The sequence below is a fragment of the Triticum aestivum genome, chromosome 4D (genome assembly GCF_018294505.1).
Source record: "Triticum aestivum cultivar Chinese Spring chromosome 4D, IWGSC CS RefSeq v2.1, whole genome shotgun sequence".
Classification (NCBI taxonomy): Eukaryota; Viridiplantae; Streptophyta; class Magnoliopsida; order Poales; family Poaceae; genus Triticum; species Triticum aestivum.
Genome location: NC_057805.1, coordinates 397,275,742 through 397,300,618, shown reverse-complemented (window position 1 = coordinate 397,300,618; position 24,877 = coordinate 397,275,742).

Here is a 24,877-nt window from a genome sequence, read left to right as displayed (position 1 = left end):
ATCTGTTGCAAGTATGACGTCCAGCACCACCTTGACGACACCGCCGAGCCCCTCCATGAGAGCGCTGTTTGGCGCAATGACGATCTCACGATCGTCTGGTGGATGTACGGCGTGATCTCGGAGGAACTCCAGGAGGTGGTCGTGTCGCCCACAAGCACGGCCTACGACGTCTGGACGCAGCTGCACCTGCTATTCCGCGACAACCAGCCCGGCCGGGCGATCATCCTCGGTGCAGAATTCCGCAACACTGTGCAGGGCGATCTCTCCATCGCCGAATATTCGCGTCGGCTCAAGGGGCTCGCCGATGCCCTCGGCGACGTCGGCGAACGCGTCTCCGACCAGAGCCTCACTCTGCAGCTCATCCGGGGGCTCAATCGGCGCTTCCAGGTCATGGCGACTCTACTCCCCATGCAGGAGCCCTTCCCGACCTTCGTCCAAGCACGCTCGTGCCTCCTCCTGGAGGAGATCTCCGCCAACGAGCGCTCCCGCATCGACGGCCGCCTCGAGTCCTCTCCGACCGCTCTCTCCATCGGGCAACTCGGCGACCGCGGGTCCGCGCCAGACTGTGGCAATGGCAGCAATGACAAGGGCAAGAGCCCCGTCGCCTCGCCCACCAGCGATAAGGGCGGGCGTGGGCGTGGCGCGTCTGCCAACGGCTCGTCGGGGCGCGGCGCTGCTCCACCCCCTGCTGCACCGGCGGCCGGCTACTTCGCCCCCTACGGGGCCCTGATTCCCGCGCCCTCCGGCGCCCGCGCGGGCTGGGCCGCCCCCAACGCGGCTGGTGTTCTCGGGCCCAGGCCTCCGCCGCCGCAGCAGGCCTTCCACGCCGCCCCGCCTGCACCCGGCAGCGCCCCCACCTGAGAGCAGTACAACCAACTATACACCGCCTTGCAGAACCTCTCCATGCAGCAGGAGCAAGCGGGCGGCGGCCAGGAGTGGTTCCTGGACACCGGGGCAACTTCGCACGTGGCTGGTAAGACCGACCTACTCACTAAGTTTTGTTCTCCATCATGGCATCACTCTCGCGGTATCGTAGTTGGCGACGGTTCTCGTCTCCCCGTCACCGTTGTCGGCTCTACCTCCCTCTCTTCATTCTCCCTTAACGATGTCCTCATATCTCCTACTATCATCAAAAACTTGATCTCCGTTCGTCGTTTTACTATAGATAATTCTTGCAGTATTGAATTTGACCCATTTGGTTTCACCGTGAAGGACCTAGCCACTCGACGGATCATCATGAGGTCCAGTAGCCACGGCGAGCTTTACCCCTTCTTCACCAACTCCGCGGTCCAAGCAGCGCTCTCCGTCGCCGGCGATGTGTGGCATCAACGCTTTGGCCACCCCAGCAATAAAACCACTTCCATTTTAGCTCGTGATTTCCTTCCTGCATGTACTAATAATGGCACGCCAAAAACTCATGTATGCCCGTCGTGCCAAATAGGCAAGCAACCACGGTTGCCATTCTCTAGTTCAAACTCTTCTACTACTGCCCCATTTCAATTAATCCATTGTGATATTTGGACATCACCTGTGTAGTTTTACCGGTTTTCAATATTACTTAGTGATTCTTGATGACTTCTCTCACTTTTTTTGGACGTTCCCCTTGCGCCACAAATCCGACACCGCGGACACTATACATCGTTTTCATGCGTATGTATGTACCCAGTTTCATGTATGAATCAAGTGCGTACAATGCGACAACGGGGGCGAATTTCTCACCACCTCCCTCCGTGACCTCTTCTCCCGCTACGGTGCTTCCTTCCGCCTCTCCTGCCCATACACGTCCGCTCAAAACGGCAAGGCCGAACGCCACCTACGCACCACAAACGACGTCCTACGTGTCCTCCTTCTCCACGCAAACCTGCCTCCCCAATTCTGGGTTGAGGCTTTACATACCGCCACCTACATCATCAACCGGCGTCCCTCTACCGCCATTGCGTCTCACACACCATTCTTTCGTCTCTTAGGTCACCACCCAACCTATGATCACATGCGCTGTTTGGCTGCCTTTGTTTCCCAAATTCCATCGCCACAAGCCCGCACAAACTTGCCCCACGATCCTCACGTTGTGTCTTCTTAGGATACCCTCTGGAACACAAACGCTATAGATGCCTCGACCTGCAGTCTCGCAAGGTTATTATCTCCCGTCGGACTGGAGATCCTCCCCGAACGGCGCGCCTTACCTACCTCGTACCGATCCACTACGGGATCTCCGCACCTCGGATCGCCCGCCAGCCCCACCAGTCTGCCCTCTCCCCCTCTCGCGCATGCAACGCCCGACTCCAGCCGGGTCGTTCCGTCTCCCTTGCCCCAGCCATCCGCGCCTGCAGCTCCTGCGCTCCACGAGCACAGGCCACCACCCATGCATGCATCGCCACAGCCAAACCCGCCCAATCCCACGTCTCTCCCTCCACGCGTCGTGGCCATCCAACCTCCTCAAAACATGCATGCCATGCGGACGCGCGGCAAGACTGGCTTTGCTCAACCTAAAGTGCTTGCCTCCGCTCACACGCCGCCTCCCTCCATCAGCCCCATCCCATCCTCTTATCGGGTAGCACTCAAGGACCCAAACTGGCTCAACGCGATGCGCGAGGAGTATGATGCAATGATGCAGAATAACACTTGGTGTTTAGTGTCTCGTCCTGCAGGTGCTAACGTGGTCGCCGGGAAGTGGATATTCCGGCACAAGTTCAACCCCGACGACTATCTCTCCCGGTACAAGGCGCAGTGGGTTCTCCGCGGCTTCACGCAGCAGGCCAGTGTCGACTACGGCGAGACCTTCAGCCCGGTGGTGAAGCCGGCAACTATCCGTACTGTGTTGAGCATCGCTGCCGGGCGGTCTTGGCCCATCCATTAGCTGGATGTCAAGAACGATTTCCTCCACGGGCACCTCGCGGAGACGGTCTACATCACGCAGCCGTCCGGCTTCGTCGACGCTACCTCGCCCTCTCACGTGTGCCGGCTGAACCGTTCTCTTTACGGTCTCAAGCAGGCGCCGCGGGCGTGATTCTCGCGCTTCACCACCTACTTACGGACGCTTGGCTTCAGTGCGTCTCGGTCGGACACGTCCCTCTTCATCCTTCGGCGAGGCGATCATCTCGCCTACCTGCTACTCTACGTGGACGACATCATCCTCACCGCCAGCTCCGCCACCGTCCTCGACTCCGTCTTCCGGGCGCTCCATCGTGAGTTCTCGATGACGGACCTCGGCGCCCTGCATCACTTCCTCGGCATCAACGTCACCACGACCGCGCATGGACTGTTTCTCTCTCAGGAACAGTACGCGTTGGAGATCCTCGACCGTGCCGGGATGCTGAACTGCAAGCCCATCTCCACGCCCGTCGACACGCTCGCCAAGCTCTCCACCGACTCCGGACCGCTCTTCCACGACCCGTCGTTGTACCGTAGCTTGGCTGGGGCGCTCCAGTACATCACGCTGACTCGTCCGGACCTCTCCTACGCCGTTCAGCAGTGTTGTCTCTTCATGCATGCACCGCGGGATTGCCACTTCCAGCTCGTGAAGCGCATCCTTCGGTATCTGCGTGGGACATCTGCGTGGGACGACACACCTTGGGCTTCGGATACATCGAGACGCCTCCACGGAGCTTGTTGCCTACTCCGACGCCGACTGGGCTGGCTGCCCCGACACGCGCAAGTCCACCTCGGGCTTCTGCGTCTTCCTCGGGGGCAACCTACTCATGTGGTCGTCCAAGCGACAGACTACCGTTTCACGATCCACCGCCGAGACGGAGTACAGGGCGGTCGCCAACGCCGTCGCCGAGTCGGTCTGGCTACGCCAGCTTCTCGGCGAGCTTCACCAACCCCCCCCCCCCCCCCCCCCCGCGCGCCACGGTGGTCTACTGCGACAACGTCAGTGCCATGTACATGTCGAGCAACCCGGTGCAGCACCAACGCACGAAGCACATCGAGATCGATCTCCACTTCGTGCGTGAGCGTGTCGCGCTTTGGCGAGATACGGGTGCTTCACGTACCTACGAGCTCGCAGTTTGCTGACATATTCACTAAGCTCAACGTCGGGGGCACCACGTTTCAGCTGGGGGGGGGGGGGTGTGTGTGTGTGTGTGTGTGTGTGTGTGTGTGTGTGTGTGTGTGTGTGTGTTGGAATATGCCCACGCATGCTACTACTCCTGGCTAACTCCCCACGACCGGATAGGTCGGGGCTCAACTACACGCGCACTCCGTGCGCCTTACGTGCACTTGCACGTCCTGCATGCAAGGGATAACCCAGCCATGCCGTTGTACTCTCACCGGACTCTGCGTAGTCTCTCTCTTGTAAACCTGTACTTATAGCCCTTGAGGCAGATCAATACAACACGGTGAGATTTACAGTACTCAACTCTCCAGGCCCACGTACAGCCGAATAATTACATGATATGGCCCGTATGGTATATTTTCTTTCTTGGTATGCAGGACACGAATGAGCCGAGGATATGGATGAGAACCGGTCGCTGCGATCTTTACGTGGATCGAGCCAACAGCAGTTTCCTTATATACGGGGCCTATATAAAGCAACGCATCAGGCAGGCAGCAGGGGAGCCAGCAAGGAGGAGGCGCCTACGGGGACGCGCTCGCCCGGCAACACGCAGGCGGCTCGGTCCTGCCCGGCGCCTGCAGCGCATGGGCAGCGGACCTGAAGGATGCGCCGGCAGGCTTGCCGGCAACACGTGCACGGCCTGGCCCTGTCCAGCGGGGGCTCGGGCACCAGGGGAAGGACCCAGGGAGAGCTCGGGGACCCCCACATCCAGGAGGAGCCAGAGGAGAGCGCGCGCCCATGGCGGTGGCGCGCTCGCCCAACGACGGCAACGCGTGCGCCGTGGAGCACGCACCAGTCTCATGCGCGGGAGGCGTACGAGATCCGGGCGAACCTCAGCTGTCTTCCGGCGCGGACGGCCTGGAGAGAGAGACACAGTCAAGCCGGCAGCGTACACGAGAAGCGCGTGCATCAGCGAGGAGACGGCCATGCGGATCGTCTTCGCTAAGGTGAGCACCAAGATTGATCTCTCCTACCTCTCCTCGCTCTTCACATCTCGATCATCGCAACCGGAGCTGCGGCCGAGAGCCCGAGACAAAGCCGGCTGCCGGCGTCGGCGCTCGACGCTCCTGAAGACCGTGCGTCCTCCACTCAAGACGACTACACCGGGTTGCAGTTCGTGTGCAACCCCCGGCGGTCCCTTGATGCCGGACTCGTCATCGGGGACGATGCGACGGCCATCGTGCGCACTTCACTCAAGACAACGACGAGTCGGGACTGCCGTTCGTGCACAACCCCCGACGATTCCTTCGTGTCGGACTCACCACCGGCGACGACGCGTCGGGGTTGCGGATCGTGTGCAGCCCCCGGCGATCCCTTCCTGCCGGACTCACCACCGGCGACGACACGCCGGGTATGGAGCCCCCGGCGATTCCTTCCTGCCGGACTCACCACCGGTGACGACGTGCCGGGGTTGCCGTTTGTGCGCAAACCGCGGCGATCCTTTTGTGCCGGACTCACGGCCGGCGACGACGCGCCGGGGTTGCTGTTGGTGCGCAACCCGCGGTGATCCCTATGTGCCGGACTCATCACCAACGACGACGCGTCGGGGTTGCCGTTCCTGCGCAAACTACGGCGATCCCTTTGTGCCGGACTTACCACCGACGACGACGTGCCGGGGTTGCTGTTTGTGTGCAACCCGTGGCGGTCCCTCCGTCTCACTCTCCACCATTGACGACGCGCTGGGGTTGCCGTCCGTGCGCAACCCACGGCGATTCCTTCCTGTCGGAGTCATCACCGGCGATGACGTGCACGACTGCCGTTCGTGTGCAACCCCCGGCGACTCCCTTATGCCGGGACTCGGCGACACGCGTCGTTTGACTCGGCGAAATCTATTGCCCCGCCCTTTTCTGCCTACACCATCGGTGGTGCCGGGGCAAGGCTCTCCCGCATCGCGAGGCCCTACTCGCCCCCGTCTCGCCGGTCATGGACTTGTTGGTGCTCGGCGACACGCCCCGTTCGATTCGGCGCAATCTCGTGTGCCACCCCGTTCTACCTACACCATCAGCGGTGCCTGGGCAAGGCTCCGCCATGTCGTGAAACCTCACTCGCCCCCGTCTTGCCGGCCCATGGAGGCGCCATGGGCTTGCCCGGAATCGGCGGCACGCGTCATTCGACTCGGCACGATCTAGCGTGCCACCCCTTCTACCTACACCATCGGCGGTGCCTGGGCAAGGCTCCGCCGCATCGTGAGGTCTCCCTCGCCGTCATCTCATCAGTCCATGGAGGCGCCATGGGCTGGTCGGGACTCAATGACATGATCCGTTCAACATGTTGGCAGCGGCATGACGCTCGACGAGTCACGACGACTCCTCGTAACTATGGCGCCGGAGACATCATTCGGTTGGGGCCGGGACACGCTTAGGCGTATTTCGCGGCCTCCCTCTTTTTGGCACGAACACGTGTCACATGTGCTAGGGTCCGCACCTATGCAGGGGCGCCCCCGATTCACACGCGTCTTTCCTTGAGGCGGTCGCGGCATAACCATTGACACCTCATGTCAGTGGTGCGCGCCCATGGGCATGTGGCTTATCCGTCTCGCTCGAGCAATAGCAATCGTTGCGCTGAATGGTGTGAGGCGGTGATTTCACTGGCACCGGAGGGGGCGCTCTGGGCCGCTCTGACACGGAGCTCGGCCAGGGCGGGGTGCCATCTACATTGTCGCTGTCGCGAAGCTCGTCTAATACCGTTTAAAGGCGGACACTATCTACATCGACATTGAGCTCGCCTGACGCGGCACTGTCTGCATCGTCACGGACACGACCCATCATTCGGCGTCCTTCACGCCTACTCCCTCGACAAGGCCCGACATGTTTGTTGAGTGGGCAATAGCGCCCATGTCTACTCCAACACCCATACCGTCGCACATCATCAACATCGTCCTAGCCCCGGCGAGGCGAAGCTATACTCTACCGACATGTCTTTCTCCGATGAAGCAAACTACTACTTGATATGCCGACGAGGCAATGTCAAGCCATCCAGTCCGACACCGACAAGGCGGACATCACTAGGCCAGGCACCGACGAGACGAAGGCCGCCCACACCTTCATCATCGGACATCGACATGGCGGAGGGTTATGGCTAAGCATAGCAGGACGATGGGCGTATCGCTCTCCCCTTCCACATCATCAGCACATCGCCGCCATCTACACCAACCTCACGTAGAAGACGAGACCAGAAGACGACGACCATTGTAGCAGCTTAATCGGAAGTGGTTCGCGAGCTTGACTCGCGGACGTAATTAAGCAGGAGCTTTCCGAGGCCCCGTGAACTAGAACACCACATCGCCGAAGTCATGTAGGCCACGCCAGTAGGCCACGGAGCGCATTTTCATAGGGATTTTTGTACTTTTGTTTCTCGACACGAGATTAATAAAAATGCACATTTTCCCTATGTCTTTTCTTTGTGTACTTAATACACTGGCACACCCACGCTATATTTTATTTCGTGTCAAACATATGCAAATATTTTTAATTCACTAATACGTTCTGGATTCACGAATTTTTTCCTATTCATAAGCATTTCTTTTCAAATTTGTGATTTATTTTTAGTTCACAAATCTTTTTCAAATTCATTAACTTTTTTAACCTCTGCAAAACAGTAATTCATTTTTTTCCTGAACGAATAGCTTGATGGTCTTTTTACTAGCTTTTGCAACTGAATGATACTTTTCATTTAATCTTTTCATGAACTTGTATTTTCTAATTCATTAAGTTATTAAAAAGCACAAACAATTTTAGAATTCATGAGCCTTTTTCAATTTCGTGAAAATTTCCAAATCCCTAAACTTCTTTCAAATCTGTGGATGTTATTAAAATTCAGGAACTTTTTTCAATTTTATGAACTTTCTCATATCCTCAAGAAAAATCAAAAGTGAACTTTAATTGAATCCGGGAGTTCTTTTTTCAAATTCATGAACTAAACCAAATACACCTTGCATGTGTGTGCTTGCCTTTTATTTACAATTCATGCAAGTATTCCTTTTGCATGAATATTGTCTTATGTATGTTGTATATGTTTGTTTGCAACGTTCAGATTTAGAGGAGTGCAACCCTTGTAAGTGTGAGGAGTGCAAAGTGACGACAACAACCAAGGCAAGTTTCACTTTGATATTGAATCCCGGTATTTTACTATGCATTGTAGTATGCCATGCTGGAAGTGTGAGTTTATGCTTATGTTATGCTATTGCACGACACACGATAGCAAAAACTTAGGATCCATTACCATGTTCCTTGTAATCATAGTGTAGTGATGCTTAACTGCTATATTATAACGGGTTGGAACCTGATACATCCATTTTGCATCATGTTTACCTACTGTTATTTATAGTGTTTTTATGTATAATAGTGCTTTATGGAGTAATTCTAATACCTTTTCTCTCATAATATGTCAGGTTTGCATAAAGAGGGAGAATACCGGCAGCTGGAATTCTGGACCTGAAAAAGCTACGTCAAGACACCTATTCTGCACATCTCCAAATAAGCTGAAAATTTATGGAAAATTATTTTAAAATATATGAAAAATACTGGAGCAAATAACTACCAGAGGGGGGCCACCTGGTGGCCACAAGACACCAGGGCGCGCCAGGCCCCCCAGGCGCGCCCTGGTGGGTAGCAGGGGCGGAGCTGGGCCCCGGGCACCTAGGGCCCAGGCCCGGGGCGTGGAAAAATTAATAGGCTATTAGTACATAGGCTTTTTTTGCAGGCCCGAGGCGCAACCAGTCAAAAGAAGAAGGCCCAAAGCCTTGATGGACTGTCTTACGAGAAAGCCATGCAAGCATGAGGCAACGCCACCCCCGCGATCTAGCACGCACGAGGGCACAGGAGAACGTAGCGCTGTTGGACGAAACGCTCACACGGCCTGCGCAAGTCACACGCATGCGGACAGCGCGATCGATCTCCAGTAGCAGCAGGGACTCCAACGCCCGCGCCACCATCCGTCGTGGCTCCGCCCCTGGCCCACCCGTTTCCCCCCTGCTCCCAGGCTGTAGGCCGCCGCCCTCCTGTTCGTCATTCGCCCGTGTGACGCTGCTTCACTGCCGGCTGTCGTAACTTGTAATTTTCTTTGATGCTTCCCCTGTTTCCTCCTTGATGCTTTCTACTTAAACCATGTTCTATTTGTATGAGTTGTATCAGTGTACAAGATGCTTTGAACTGAAATTTATACCATGTTGTATCCAGTCAGATATCTAGGGCATTGTTGAACTCAAATTAATGTAATTTCCAATTTCATTTTATATTGTACAAAAAGAAGATGAAGAGATTTTGCCTGTTGCAACCGCATCAGTGGAAAGAGCTTATTATGAGTATAATCAAGACTATGTTGACGAATAGAATGATGAGTGATGAGTGGCTGAATTAAAGAATGGTTTGTTATGTTGAGCGAGATGTATTTGCAAGTACTGATGATGATGATATTGTGTATCACTTTCAATCATATAGGTCTCGCAAAGGGCTTTTAACTCCTCGAAGTGGTACATTTTTAAATTTTTATCCATGATAATTGTTTCACATGAAGTTGATGTCTTTTTTTATGAAAAAGTTTATTTTCATGTCTTGAAGGTGTTGACTCTTCTCCCACCATTCATGATGTTATGCGAGGCACTGATGAAGCAAAGCAAACTATTGATTTGGTACTCTTTTTTATCACGTATTATTCTTTGTAGTTTTTGTCATTTTTTAATTTATTTTGTTGTATTATTAAGCATTGAGTTTAAATTCTAAAGTTTTCATGCAATTGGGCCATATTTTGTATGGGGTTTCTTTTGAGGTAGCTAAAAGCCTTATGAATGTTAAGTTATTCCCTCGTGGGAAAAACAATTTGGGTCTGGGGCTTGCTCTAATCCTGGCTCCGCCACTAGTGGGTAGTGGTCAGCCCAGCCCACCTCCAGTGCCCATCTTCTGGTATATAAGTCATTTTGACCTAGAAAAATAAATAAGGAGAGGACTTTCGGGATGGAGTGTCGCCGTCTCGAGGTGGAACTTGGGTAGGAGCACTTTTGCTCTCCGGCGGAGCGATTCCGCCGAGGGAACTTCCCTCCCGAAGGGGGAAATCGAAGCCATCGTCATCACCAACAACCCTCTCATCTTTGTGAGGCCAATCTTCATCAACATCTTCAACAACACCATCTCCTCACAAACCCTAGTTCATCTCTTGTGTTCGATCTTTGTACCGGAACCTCAGATTGGTACCAGTGGGTGACTAGTAGTGTTGATTACATCTTATAGTTGATTACTATATGGTTTATTTGGTGGAAGATTATATGTTTAGATCCATTATGCTATTTAATATCCCTCTGATCTTGAGCATGAGTATCATTTCTGAGTAGTTTCTTTTGTTCTTGAGGTCAAGGGAGAAGTCATGTTGCAAGTAATCATGTGAACTTGATATGTGTTTGATATATTGATGATATGTATGTTGTGATTCCCTTAGTGGTGTCATGTGAACGTCGACTACATGGCACTTCACCATCTTTGGGCCTAAGGGAATGCATTGTGGAGTAGTTATTAGATGATAGGTTGTTAGAGTGACAAAATCTTAAACCCTAGTTTATGCGCTACTTCGTAAGGGACCGATTTGGATCCAAATGTTTAATGCTATGGTTTGATTTTATCTTAATACTTTTCTTGTAGTTCTGGATTCTTGCAAGGGGGTTAATCATAAGTGGGAGGCTTGTTCAAGTAAGAACAACACCCAAGCACCGGTTCACCCACATATCAAATTATCAAAGTAGGGAACGCGAATCAAACCAACATGATGAAAGTGACTAGATGAAATTTCCGTGTGCCCTCAAGAATATTTTGCTTATTATAAGAGACCGTTTTGGCCTGTCCTTTGCCACAAAAGGATTGGGCTACCTTGTTGCACTTTATTTACCGTTACCATTACTTGTCCGTTACAAATTATCTTGCTATCAAAGTACCTGTTACCGACTATTTCAGTGCTTGCAGAAAATACCTTGCTGAAAACCACTTGTCATTTCCTTCTGCTCCTCGTTGGTTTTGACACTCTTACTTATCAAAAGGACTACGATTGATCCCCTATACTTGTGGGTCATCAAGACTCTTTTCTGGCGCCGTTGCCGGGGAGTGAAGCGCTCTTGGCAAGGAAAAATTATTACTACGTGCTGAAATTTATTGTCACTTGCTACTATGGAAAACCATCCTTTGAGGGTATAAGTGCATCTAGTGCCCCTTAGTGATTTTGGTGTATTGAAGACTTATAGGTTAAGGGACTAATGAGTTTGTGAGTGTACACAGGACCATAAATCTATGAGGAGTTTGATATTTACGATGAAAGTCGACCCCTAAAAATGAATGTCTTCAGCTGAAGACTTTGGTTTTCTTGAAGACTTTGAAAGTGAAGAAATTGGTGTGACCGTGAAGACTTGATATTCATGCGAGGATTATGAAGCGTGAAGACTTCTGTTTTCGTAGTTTCATTTTCTCTTTCTTGAGTCATAGGAAACACTGTACTGTTAAAGGGGGTCGAGGTAAAACTAAGGAAAAGTTTCCAAGTGATGCTCATCTCAAAATCCTACACCTACCCAATCCTTTCGAGTGAAGCCATTGGAAATCTCATACAGTTCAGTCAATTTCTTTAGTGATAGAGACGAAGATCTTCTGGTCTCAGAGGAATTTGTTCTGACTGAGGAGTTAGGAATTCGCCAGTGCGGATTGCCTACAAGTGAGGAACATGGTAGCCCTGAGGAATTTGATACTCAAATATCCGACCGTTGTTGTGCTATGCGCCAGCTGTCCCAAAATATCTACCCACCTAACGGTCATATCATTGAAGGGCATTTATGTTTCAAGCTGCTCCTAGGCTATAAATAGCCGCCCCTACAATCACTAGTTGGTTGGCTGCTCCGAGAGAAACTGACACTTGTCATTGAGAGCCTCCCATCCTCCGAGGACTTTGAGCGAAAATCATCAAGTGAGGAAAAACCCAAACCCAAACACCTACAAACCCAAAGTGATTGAGCATCACTGAAGAGATTGTTCCTGTGTGGAACTGACGCTTATTACCTTTGAGGACTGTGCATCCTCCAGACGGTTAGGCGTCATGGTCTAGAGCATCCAAGAGGAATTGTGGATCGACGAGTGACCGAGTCTGTGAAGGTTTGGAAGTCACCTGAAGACTTACCACGAGTGATTGGGCGAGGTTAGTGTGATCTTAGCTCCAGGAGAATACGATGAGGGCTATGTGTCCGGGACTGTTTAAATACCTAGCCGCTCCAACCAGATGTACGACTATCACAACAGTTGTGTAGCGACCAGACCTCAAACAGTCTGATCTCTGTGCATCAGTGTCATCCCTGGATCGGTAATGCTGACACGCACAATACTTGAGGATTTATAACAGAGTAGCAATCACACACTTATTACATCGAATGTCTCAAAAGAGAGCTCATTACAATAAATATGGCTTAAGGCCATCTAAAATCGATAACAGTGGAAGGCTTGGAAGATAAAATGAGTCCATCAACTCCAACGGCATCACTGAGTGAAAGACAACGACCTATGGCTCCTTACTCGTCGTCTGAAAAGTCTGCAACATGAACGTTGCAGCCCGAAACGGGCCAGCACATGGAATATGCTGGCAATGTAACACATAGAGTAATGAACATAATGATTGCTATCACTACATGCATATTTGGCTGGTGGTAAGCTCTACGGTTACAGTTTTGCATAAAGCCAATTTTTCCCTACAACAAAGGAATAAGTTTTATTTAACTATCATGGTGGTTGTTAAACATTGAGAAGGTTCCTCCAACTCAATCCCAATTAAGAATCATCATTAAACCCAATCAAATTATAATAAGGGTGATGAGATCAACATGATAATCCAAGAACTAGATACTCAAGATGTCCATAACCGGGGACACGGCTAACCATGATTAGTTTATACACTCTGCAGAGGCTTGCGAACTTTTCCCCACAAGACTCGAATACATCCATGGTCGGAGATTCGAGACACAGTCTTTCTGAAGCATTAAATCTCTACTCTGGATAGACAATACCACCTACAACCCTCTACATCTACTAGTCTACCTCTTCAAGAGCTTCACGCAACTTACTCAACTATGCTAGAGCCCATAATGGCTTGTGGCTGCACACGGAAGTTTCTAGCAAGAATAATCTTATGATCCCTTTGAGCCTGGGTGGCGGGCCATAGGATGATCACACGGGTCCTCCGGGATATCCTAGGACAACACTGGATTCTCCAGGTGCCCACAAATTTGGTAGATAGTATCCTTGAGATCCTTGTGGTAAACTTCTGCAATGCGTCCCATGGCGATGTGGGCTGCCATGCTCTTTCCTAGACTCCAGGTTGGTGCATCAAGGGAAAACTCTATGGGCTCAGTGACTGGCATGAACGTCCTACTTGGAACTTGAACTCGAATCATCCAACGCTCCTCTTCTGTTAAAGTGGCGGTGTAGGTCCCGGTGAAGCTTGGTATTCCTATGTTCAGGTATCTAGTAACTTCCTTCAAGTGTCGTCCAAAAGGTGTATCTTCATCCAGTTGTGCAAACTTGTTCCTCGAGTCCGCCATCCTAAAGAGTAGAAAATGGAGAGGAGTCAGAAATGAGAAGAGAGTGGCCTATGGATTTAGCTTAGTGGTCGTGTCCTACAATCAGCGTGTGCTCTGATACCATCTTGTAGCGACCAGACCTCAAACAGTCTGATCTCTGTGCATCAGTGTCATCCCTGGACCGGTAATGCTGACATGCACAGTACTTGAGGATTTATAACAGAGTAGCAATCACACACTTATTACATCGAATGTCTCAAAAGAGAGCTCATTACAATAAATATGGCTTAAGGCCATCTAAAATCGATAACAGCGGAAGGCTTGGAAGATAAAATGAGTCCATCAACTCCAACGGCATCACTGAGTGAAAGACAACGACCTATGGCTCCTTACTCGTCGTCTGAAAAGTCTGCAACATGAACGTTGCAGCCCGAAACGGGTCAGCACATGGAATACGCTGGCAATGTAACACATAGAGTAATGAACAGAATGATTGCTATCACTACATGCATATTTGGCTGGTGGTAAGCTCTACGGTTACAGTTTTGCATGAAGCCAATTTTTCCCTACAACAAAGGAATAAATTTTATTTAACTATCATGGTGGTTGTTAAACATTGAGAAGGTTCCTCCAACTCAATCCCAATTAAGCATCATCATTAAACCCAATCAAATTATAATAAGGGTGATGAGATCAACATGATAATCCAAGAACTAGATACTCAAGATGTCCATAACCGGGGACACGGCTAACCATGATTAGTTTATACACTCTGCAGAGGTTTGCACACTTTTCCCCACAAGACTCGAATACATCCATGGTCGGAGATTCGAGACACAATCTTTCTGAAGCATTAACTCTCTAATCTGGATAGACAGTACCACCTACAACCCTCTACATATGCTAGTCTACCTCTTCAAGAGCTTCACGCAACTTACTCAACTATGCCAGAGCCCATAATGGCTTGTGGCTGCACACGGAAGTTTCTAGCAAGAATAATCTTATGATCCCTTTGAGCCTGGGTGGCGGGCCGTAGGATGATCACACGGGTCCTCCGGGATATCCTAGGACAACACTGGATTCTCCAGGTGCCCACAAATCTGGTAGATAGTATCCTTGAGATCCTTGTGGTAAACTTCTCCAATGCGTCCCATGGCGATGTGGGCTGCCATGCTCTTTCCTAGACTCCAGGTTGGTGCATCAAAGGAAAACTCTATGGGCTCAATGATGCCGTTGGAGTTGATGGACTCATTTTATCTTCCAAGCCTTCCGCTGTTATCGATCTTAGATGGCCTTAAGCCATATTTATTGTAGTAAGTTCTCTTTTGGGACATTCGATGTAATAAGTGTGTGATTGCTACTCTGTTATAAATCCTCAAGTACTGTGCGTGTCAGCATTACCGATCCAGGGATGACATTGATGCACAGAGATCAGACTGTTTGAGGTCTGGTCGCTACAAGTTGGAACTGGTCTACCAAATCATCGTCTTCACCAAGCTACTGGTTCTATTTCCTCAACCCTTTCATTTCCTCATTCATGTGTTGAAGTACTTGATCGTTACTGTTTGAAGACTTTGATTGAAGACTTTCTCAATTTCCTGTACTTTGTGCTTGTTTTCATTTCATCATGATGTCCCTGTTACTACTCTGTTACGCTTGCATCTGAGAACTTTTTGCGCTGCTAGTTGTTCGTGACTTAGGAAATTCCTCACCTTGAATTTCCTCAGCGACAAATTTGTAAAAATCGCCTATTCACCCCCCTCTAGTCGATATAACGCACTTTCAATTGGTATCAGAGCAAGGTACTCCCTTGTTCTGTGTGATTTTTGGTTTAACCACCTGGAGTTTTAGTTATGTCGACTGCGGGCATGATCAAGGTCTCGGCTGGGTGTCCTACCTTCGATGGGACGGACTACCCCTACTGGAAGAATAAGATGCGCATGCATCTTGAGGCAATTGACAATGATCTCTGGTACGTTGTGGAAAATGGCGTTCCCTCCATCACTCCTTCCGTGAACGCTGCCGATGTGAAGAGATTCAAGCAACTCGACTCTCAAGCGAAGAATATCATATGTGGCCATATGAGAAAAGGGCAGTATGGCAGAGTGAGTGTTGTTAAGACAGCAAAGATTATCTGGGATAGGTTGTCCAAGGTCAACGAAGGAGTCTCAACACAACGTGACTCTCGAGTTGATGTTCTTCGCAATCTCTTCAATCGCTTCAAAAGACTCGACAATGAAAATGTTTAGTAAACCTTCGATCGCCTCACTCACATCTCAAATGAGCTTCAAGCACTTGGTGCCACTGACATCACCGACCATGAGGTAGTGAAGAAATTGCTGAGATCGCTTGATTCCTCATTTGACACTCTTGCACTGATGATTCAAGAACGTGGAGACTACAAGTCACTTGATCCTGCTGATATCCTCGAGACGCTAAATACTCATGAGTTCCAGCTTGCTGAGAAGAGAGATCTCTACGGACCAAGCTATGGTCGATCTCGTGCACTGAAGGCCAAGGCAGTCTCTGAATCTGAAGAAGAAGATTCTGATAGCAGCCTTGGTGATCCTTAAGAACTGAGCCAGGAGCTAGCAATGCTCATGAGGAAATTTCAGAAGTTCTCAAGACGTGGTCGCTTTGGAAAATCTTCAAGGGGTGATGACATGAGATCAGATTCCTCATCCCGTGACTACAAGAAGAGAACTTGCCACAAATGCAAGAAACCTGGTCACTACATTACTGATTGTCCTTAGTGGGAGAAGGAATCAAAGAAGAAGAAATAGAAGGATGACAGTTCTGATGACTTGAAGAAGAAGAAGAAATCTTCAAAGTCCTCATCATCAAAATCTTCAAAGTATTCATCTCACAAGAAGAGCAGCTCCAAAAAGGCTCGGGCATTCATTGGCAAGGAAATGGACTCTAAAGTTGAATCTGAAGAAAATGAAGAAGATGAGGCATCTGAGGAGTCAGACTCTGGTGTGGCGAGCCTAGCTCTCGCTACTGCTTTTGTCAGCAAGTCCATCTTCAACTCTGAGGAAAATGACTTCCCCAACACTGCTGACGACTGCGATGATGACTACGCTCCCACCTATTGCTTCATGGAAAAAGGTGCCAAGGTACTCAAATATCCCTCCTCTGAATCAAGTGAGGATGAATCTGATGAAAACCTCAAGCCTAGCTATTCTAAACTTGCTAAGATTGCTGTGAAACAACAAAAGGCTTTTGAAAAGGTTCAAAATATGCTAGACAAAAGCGATGACCTGTTGGGTGAAGAAATGGATCGAACTCAAACTCTGACTAAAAATCTTCAAAGACTTCACTCTAAGTTTGACAACCTTCAAAGTCATCATAACACACTCTTAGTCGACCATGAGAAACTTTCTTATGAATTTCTTCAAAGAAAGCAAGATCTTGAGAAGCTAAGGGTGAGTTATGAAGATCTTCAGAAGGAACATGATTCATTGCTTGCTCAACAGATCAGTTCTACTCAGGATGAATTCATTCCACCATGTCTGAAATGCATTGAACGTGAATCTGCTAATTCTTCACTTGAAAGTTCAAATGCTTATATTGCTGCAAATCCTTCAACTATCTCTGTGGTCACAAATTCCTCATCTGAGGATACCACAAGTATCACTGATAATGCAGGGTTGAAGGAATTCTATGTGACAGGAATGTACAAAAGCCTCAAAGGGCATCAGGCTCTTTGTGATGTTCTTAAGAAGAAGATCCTCAACAAGAACCCTAGGAAAGAGGGTATTGCCTTTGAGAGGAAACTCAATGCTGATGGGACCTACTGGAAACCTGAGAAGTATCCCAAAACCTCATGGGTTGCTGCGAAAGGACCTCCGGTAGATCCATCCACTTTATCTGGCTTTACTTGTGAATCTTCATATTCATCTGATGAGTCATTTGAATCCAACTATAAACTGTTCAAAAATCAGAATGGTCAAGTATTTGCTAGATATGTTGGCACTAACTACAGGAATGGTCCCCCTATGAAGAAAATCTGGGTTCCCAAAAGGTTCCTTGAAAGTCTTCAAGTGAATGTCATATGACACCACCTATGAAGAATAGGAACCCTAGATCAAATTCTTCATATGGACCAAAGCCTTCATATGGATCAAAATCCTCATATGAACATCACCGTGCTAACACTTCTGTTCCGCAGGGAAAACCTAAGGGTTATGAATATGTGCATTATTCTTCAAATCATTATGTTCATAAGTCCTCGAAGAATTTCCCTACTTATTCATATGCTTACTCTAACCCCTCTTCTGTGAAACAAAGTGGTCTGGCGTCTATGCCACCTTTCTCTTATGGAGCTCGCAGAATGATGAACTCTTTGACACCCCTCCAGATGTGGGTGGTGAAGAAAAATAACTAATCTCTTATGCAGGGTCAGGTCTCCAGACGAACGTAAACGTCTGAAGAATTTGCTGGAGACCTGAAAATGCTTGAAAAGACACAAGCTAATCATGAAGAAATGAATATTCATTTATCACGTCCTTATACTGCTATTTCTGTAGTACTATTTGATGAAATTCAATCTGATGAATTTGATGTCATATTCTTCACTGATGAAGTATATGAGTTCGTAAGATGCACTAATTCATCTGCAGGATGATCAACCCAAAGCCACTGAGTGGGTCCTCGACAGTGGATGTACGAATCACATGACCGGTGACAAGAACTTATTGATGGACAGTGCTTTATCTCCATCACATCTGAAGCATATCACCTATGCTGACAAAGGCAAAAGCAAGGTATTGGGTCTAGGTAGGGTTGTGATCTCAAAGGATCGACACATGGACAAAGTCATGCTTGTCGAGACCTTAGGATTCAACCTCATGTCTGTCTCAATGCTTTGTGATCTTGATATGGTTGTTGTCTTTGGCAAGTATCGTTGTGTTGTGATCATGGAAGCTGAAAATTCCAAAGTCTTCGAAGGCTTTAGGAGAGGAGACTTGTATATTGTTGATTTCTCTACAGACCACAGCCTGCCACATATTTACTTGCGAAAGCTTCAGAAGACTAATTATGGCATCGACGACTAGGTCATGCGGGCATGAGGAACTTACACACTCTCGCAAATAAGAAGCACGTCATTGGCATCGAAGGTGTCAAATTCCTCAAGGACCATCTGTGTGGAGCTTGCGAGGCTGGAAAGATGACCAAGTCCAAGCATCCTCGAAGACTATCATGACTACCACTCGTCCATTTGAATTGCTTCACATGGATCTCTTCGGCCCTACTCATTATGCCACATTCACAAATGAAGCATCTCTATATGGCTTTGTTATTGTTGATGACTATTCTCGTTATACATGGATGCATATCATCATTTACAAAACTGAAGTGCAGGAAGTCTTCAAACGATTTTCCTCGAGGGCTACAAGAAACTTCAGTGTGAAGATCAAGCACATCAGGAGTGACAATGGGACCGAGTTCAAGAACATTGGTCTTGATGACTATCTTGATGAACTTGGTATTACTCACGAGTTATCTGCTCCTTATACTCCTTGGCAAAATGGCGTCGTGGAGCACAAGAACATGACTCTTGTTGAGATGGCTCACACTATGCTTGATGAATACAAGACGCCTCCTCGCTTCTGGCCTGAGGCAATCGATACTGCGTGCCACATCATCAACAGGGTATATCTTCACAAATTCTTCAAAAAGACCTCATATGAACTCTTCACTGACAAGAAACCCAATGTGAGTTATTTCAAAGTCTTCGGTGCTAAATGTTGGATTAGAGATCCTCATCACAATTCTAAATTTGCACCGGAAGCAAATGAAGGTTTCATGCTTGGTTACGGAAAGGACTCGCACACCTACAGGGTCTTCAACACCATTCATCACAAGGTTGTTGAAACTATAGATGTGCGGTTCGATGAAACTAATGGCTCGCAAAGAGAGCACCTACCTCCTGTGCTAGATGAAATGTCACCTGAGGAATCCATCAAGTTCAAGGCTACTGAGGATGTCATACCTACCGAAGAATCTGCTGAAGAAGTCATTCCAGATCATGAAGAACATCATGCTGGTGCACCTGAGGAAAATGGCTCTGAAGAAAATGCTGAGCCCAATCAATGTCGTCAACCTGCTCATCCTCGTGTCGCAAATGAAGTGCAGATCGAGAAAATCATCGACGACATCAATGCACCAGGTCCTCTCACACGCTCAAGAGCTTCACATTTGTCTAACTTTTGTGGGCACTTTGCTTTTGTCTCTATCACAGAGCCCACCAAAGTTGATGAGGCATTTTTGGAGCCTGAGTGGATTCAAGCGATGCAAGAGGAACTACATCAATTCGAGCTCAATAATGTGTGAGAACTTGTCAAGCGACCAGACCCACGCAAGCACAATATCATCAGTACCAAATGGATCTACCACAACAAGCAAGATGAAAATGACCTTGTGGTGAGGAATAAGGCTCGTCTTGTAGCTCAAGGCTACACACATGTTGAAGGAATTGATTCCGATGAAACTTTTGCACCTGCTGCTAGACTTGAGGTTATTCGCATATTGCTTGCTTATGCTAACCATCATAATATCATATTATATCAAATGGATGTGAAAAGTTCATTCCTCAATGGTAAGTTTGAGGAAGAAGTATATGTTGCTCAACCCCCAGGTTTTGAAGATCCTAAGCATCCTCACAAAATCTTCAGACTCAATAAGGCCCTCTATGGCCTCCAGCAGGCCCCTCGGGCGTGGTATGATACTTTGAAGGAATTCCTCATGAAGAAAGGCTTCAAACCCGGTTCACTTGACCCAACTCTTTTCACCAAAACCTATGATGATGAATTATTTGTGTGCCAAATACATGTTGATGATATTATCTTTGGCTGTACTAACCAACGTTACAGTGACGAACTTGGCCATATAATGAGTGAGGAATATCAAATGTCTATGATGAGAGAATTGAAATTCTTCTTAGGTCCTCAAATTCGTCAACAGTGCAACGGCATCTTCATATCTCAAGAGAAATACCTCAAGGATGTGTTGAGGAAATTCGGCATGCAAGATTGCAAAGGCGTTAAAATCCCTATGCCCACAAATGGCCATATATGCACTGATGAAAATGGTATAGACTTCGATCAAAAGGTATACCGCTCCATGATTGGCTCTTTATTGTATCTATGTGCATCTAGGCTAGATATTATGCTTAGTGTTTGCATGTGTGCCCGTTTTCAAGCTACACCGAAGGAATCACACCATAAGGCTGTGAAGCATATTCTTCGATATCTAGCTCACACTCCAACACTTGGATTATGGTATCCCAAGGGCTCGGCTTTTGATCTCATTGGATATTCTGACTCTGACTATGCTGGTGATCGTGTGGATCGCAATTCAACATCAGGCACATGCCATTTCCTCAGACGATCCTTGGTATGTTGGTCCTTGAATAAGCAGAACTGTGTATCACTCTCTACTGCTGAAGTTGAGTACATTGGTGCTGGTTCGTGCTGTGCTCAATTACTATGGATGAAACAAACCCTCAAGGACTACGGCATCACTGTGAAGAATGTGCCTCTCTTCTGTGACAATGAGAGTGCCATCAAGATTGCTCATAACCCAGTTCAGCACTTGAAGACAAAGCACATCCAGATTCGTCATCATTTTCTTCCAGATCATGTGTTGAAGGGTGACATCTCTATTGAGCACGTGAAGACTGAAGAACAGCTAGCCAATATCTTCACAAAGTCCTTGGATGAGAAGAGATTTAGAAAGTTGCGGTGTGAGCTAAATATCCTAGAATCTTTGAATGTTCTTTGAAAAGGACACACATCCTAACACTTATGCAAAATTGATGACTTACATGCGCAACACACGAAGTAACGTTTTTCTTCAATTCAATGAAGACTAACCCTCTAAGTGTGAAGAACGAAGAGTTTGATTCTCAGAGCCCTACGACAATTGTACGCGGTGTCTGAAATCATCATTCTTATACGGTGGGTCACGCCACCAACAAAAGTTGAAAATCTTCAATTTGAGTTTTTCTTTAGTTTTGAAATTCCTCTGTTGTTCAAATTCTTCAACTTTGCAAGTTTTCACTCTTCCCGACCGTGTTCTTCATTGACTATATACATATATATATATATATATATATATATATATATATATGAGTTTTCTGTCCTCTACAACATTCACTTATTGTTAATCCTTCAAGTTGACTTTTACCTAAGTGAATGTGATCGGACCCGTCCCCCTCTATGCTAAACTCAACCCAGTCTGTTCACAAATTCTTCATGTGCGTTCTATTTGAAACCCGTTCAAAATCTTCACTGTGTCCTTGTCAGCTGAAGAATTTGCGAACGAAACATTAAAATATTCTTATCTGAATTTTTGGCTTTTGCCACTCAAACCGTTCCATATCCCATGATGAGATTATTCTATTCACCCATGACCTAACACGATCTCCACTTCACAGTACGTGGGTGACACATGTCGCTAGGATGGGAAGGGTCAGGGGCACGTTCCTCCATTTTCCTCGGACGAGCGGTTTTTCACCTTGGCTATAAATACCCCTCGCCCTCCTCGGACCTCATTTACTCCGCTCGATCTCACTCCCCTCACTCAAGCTCTCTAACCTAGCGCCACCGCTACCTTCCATCGTCACTGGTGAGGAAGAGCTTCACTGCCTCGACCTCGTCGCCGTCGTACTCGCGTCGGCCGCGGAAATCTTCACTCCGCCGCCACCGTAGCTGTCTTCCGCCGCCAAGTTAGGGCGTGGAAGATCTGAACGGACGAGCTTCTCAACTTCTACTCTCAATTCGTTGTGTTCTTCGTCAAGGGTAAATAAAATCTATTTTTACTGCCTTTGTTGATTCTGATGATATTCCACAAAATCTTCAAAAGGTGTTTATTCTTCAACTTCCATACTCTTAGACACCACACCTGCATCTGTTCTTGATTTGTTTCTCTAAGCCACGTTTTCTTCAAGATTCCTCAATTGTGTGGATTTTCAATCTATACAACTCTGGAACCTAAGTCAAAGAACGCTTAGTGAAATTCCTCAAGACACCCCTGGTCAAATTCCTCAAACTTGTTTCTTTTGAAAAACTTCTGAGAATGCATATGACCTCTCCAAATTCTTCGCACCTATATTCTGTTCACGGGTACACATGTCCGCTGCTGAATCTCTAGGTTCTCATCAACTTAACTCATTTGCAGCGTTCCTTGAAGAAAAATTGCATACCTCGCCAAAAAACTTGATTGTTCAAAATCCTCAAGTGAAGAAAATGGCTGATGGCAAAAGACCTCAGAAGGGAGGAAAGAGACCAGAAGTGAATACTGCTTTCGAGATCCCTGATGATATCTATGTAGGGTACTGTACTCCAGATGAAGCAACTCATGGCAAGGAGACTAAGAATGAGTGCAAAGTGCGCATTCAGAGGATATAGAGGAGATGGGCACGAGAATGGAGGGGGTACAGATATGTGACTCCAAAATACATAAAGAAATTCGCCGTACACCCTCCATGCCCAAGACCTCCATTGGCACCAGGCCAAGAAGCTGATCCCACTAGCATCAAGCGTGGTGAGGATTTTCCAAAAGAATGGCCCAAGCGGCAAGCTAAGTTGGCCAAAATGGCCAAAGAAGCAGTGAAGAAATTCAATGAAGACTCTACTTCTGCCGCTGCTGAGGCCTCTGCTAGCAAGCCTAAGAAGGCATTGCCAAAGAAACCAGCTGTCAAGCCAGGTTCCTCAGCTGCTATGTCCTCACAGCCAAGCTCTTCTATGCCCTCACGGCCTATTCCTCAAGATACTTCCTCAAAAGCAGCTCCAGTCCCCACTGCAAACTCCTCAGCAACTGCTGCAAAGTCCTCGGAACCTGCGCATCTCGCCTCTTGCCAAAGGACCACTGGAATATCTATTGCATCAGGAGCATCTGCGAGTTCTTCAGCTCCTCCTCGGTCCTCATCTTGTCCAACCTTGCTGAAGAAAAAGGCCACTACTGGACGAGCCACAAGGCCAAGTCCTCACAAGAAGCAGGTTGCCTTTCAAGTTCCGTCAAGTGAAGACGAAGCTGATGATGAAGAATTAGCTGAGATCATCAGAGATCGACAAGCAAGGGCCGCTAGAGCCAAAGGCAGTGATGTGCCACTTCTGCTGGATCCAAAGTTGATCCTCGACTTCATTGATTTATGGCACAAGGATCCCAACACCACTCTGCCTGATTTCAACCTCACTCCTGGCCAAAGTCACATGTTGACGGCCTTCATAAATGAAGAAAAATGGAAGTTTGAAAAGGCCAGGCAAGTGAAGAAAGCTCGGTACAAGAAGGAACGTTTTCTGAAGAAAATGTTGTGAAAATGTCTCCTGATGAACTTGTGACTATGCAGACTGAGATCAAAGCACTCAGTGATGAAGTTGACACATATCGTGCAGATTGGTTAGGAGCCAAAGTCAAATTCGTCAAAATGGCGAAGGGATTTACACCAAATGTTGCAGCTTCATCGCAACATGAAATTCCTCAGGCTGAGACATCTGCTCAGCCTACTGAAGATCATGCAAGCACACTTGATGAAAATCAGACTGTTGAAGAAAATGAGAGCACCATGGCTGCTGAAGAAATTCTAGCCTCTGAAGAAACTGCCAGGGCAACCTACAATGTTGCGCCTGAAGAACAAACCAGGCTAGTTGAAGCATCTGCTACTGCGACTGAGGAAACTGGGCATGCCAGGGCAACTGCATCAGTTGTGCCTGAAGAAATTGAACCAATTTCATCTGCTCCTCCTGCAAAGTCATCACAGATGAAAAGCATCAACCTTCCTTCTGCATCAAAAGCGAAAAATACCAAGGCTGCTGTCGGGGGAATCGACACCTATGGAATCACTAGGATCCCTTATACGGTTGGTGGGCGCGGGGTTGTGCAAAGAGCGGGTCTGACAGGAAGCACACAGATCGTTTACCCAGGTTCGGGCCGCGGAGATGCGTAATACCCTAGTCCTGCTTTGGTGGATGTATTTGAGTGTTCTTTTGTTCTTGAGCTAGCTACAGGGTGTAACTTGCCCAAAGGATCCGAATCCTTCTCCTGGTTGCCTCGGGCCTCCTTTTATAGAAAAAGGGGTTGCCACAGTGGCACATAGGAGGTGGAAAAGTGTACAGTGGATGAGTCTATCCTCTGGCACCGTCGGACAAACGCATTTAATGCGCTGCCGACGTGCCCCTCTCGCTTTATCGGGGACGGCAAGGAAGCATGTCCCAGCTGTCGCTGATGACCCACAAGTATAGGGGATCTATCGTAGTCCTTTCGATAAGTAAGAGTGTCGAACCCAA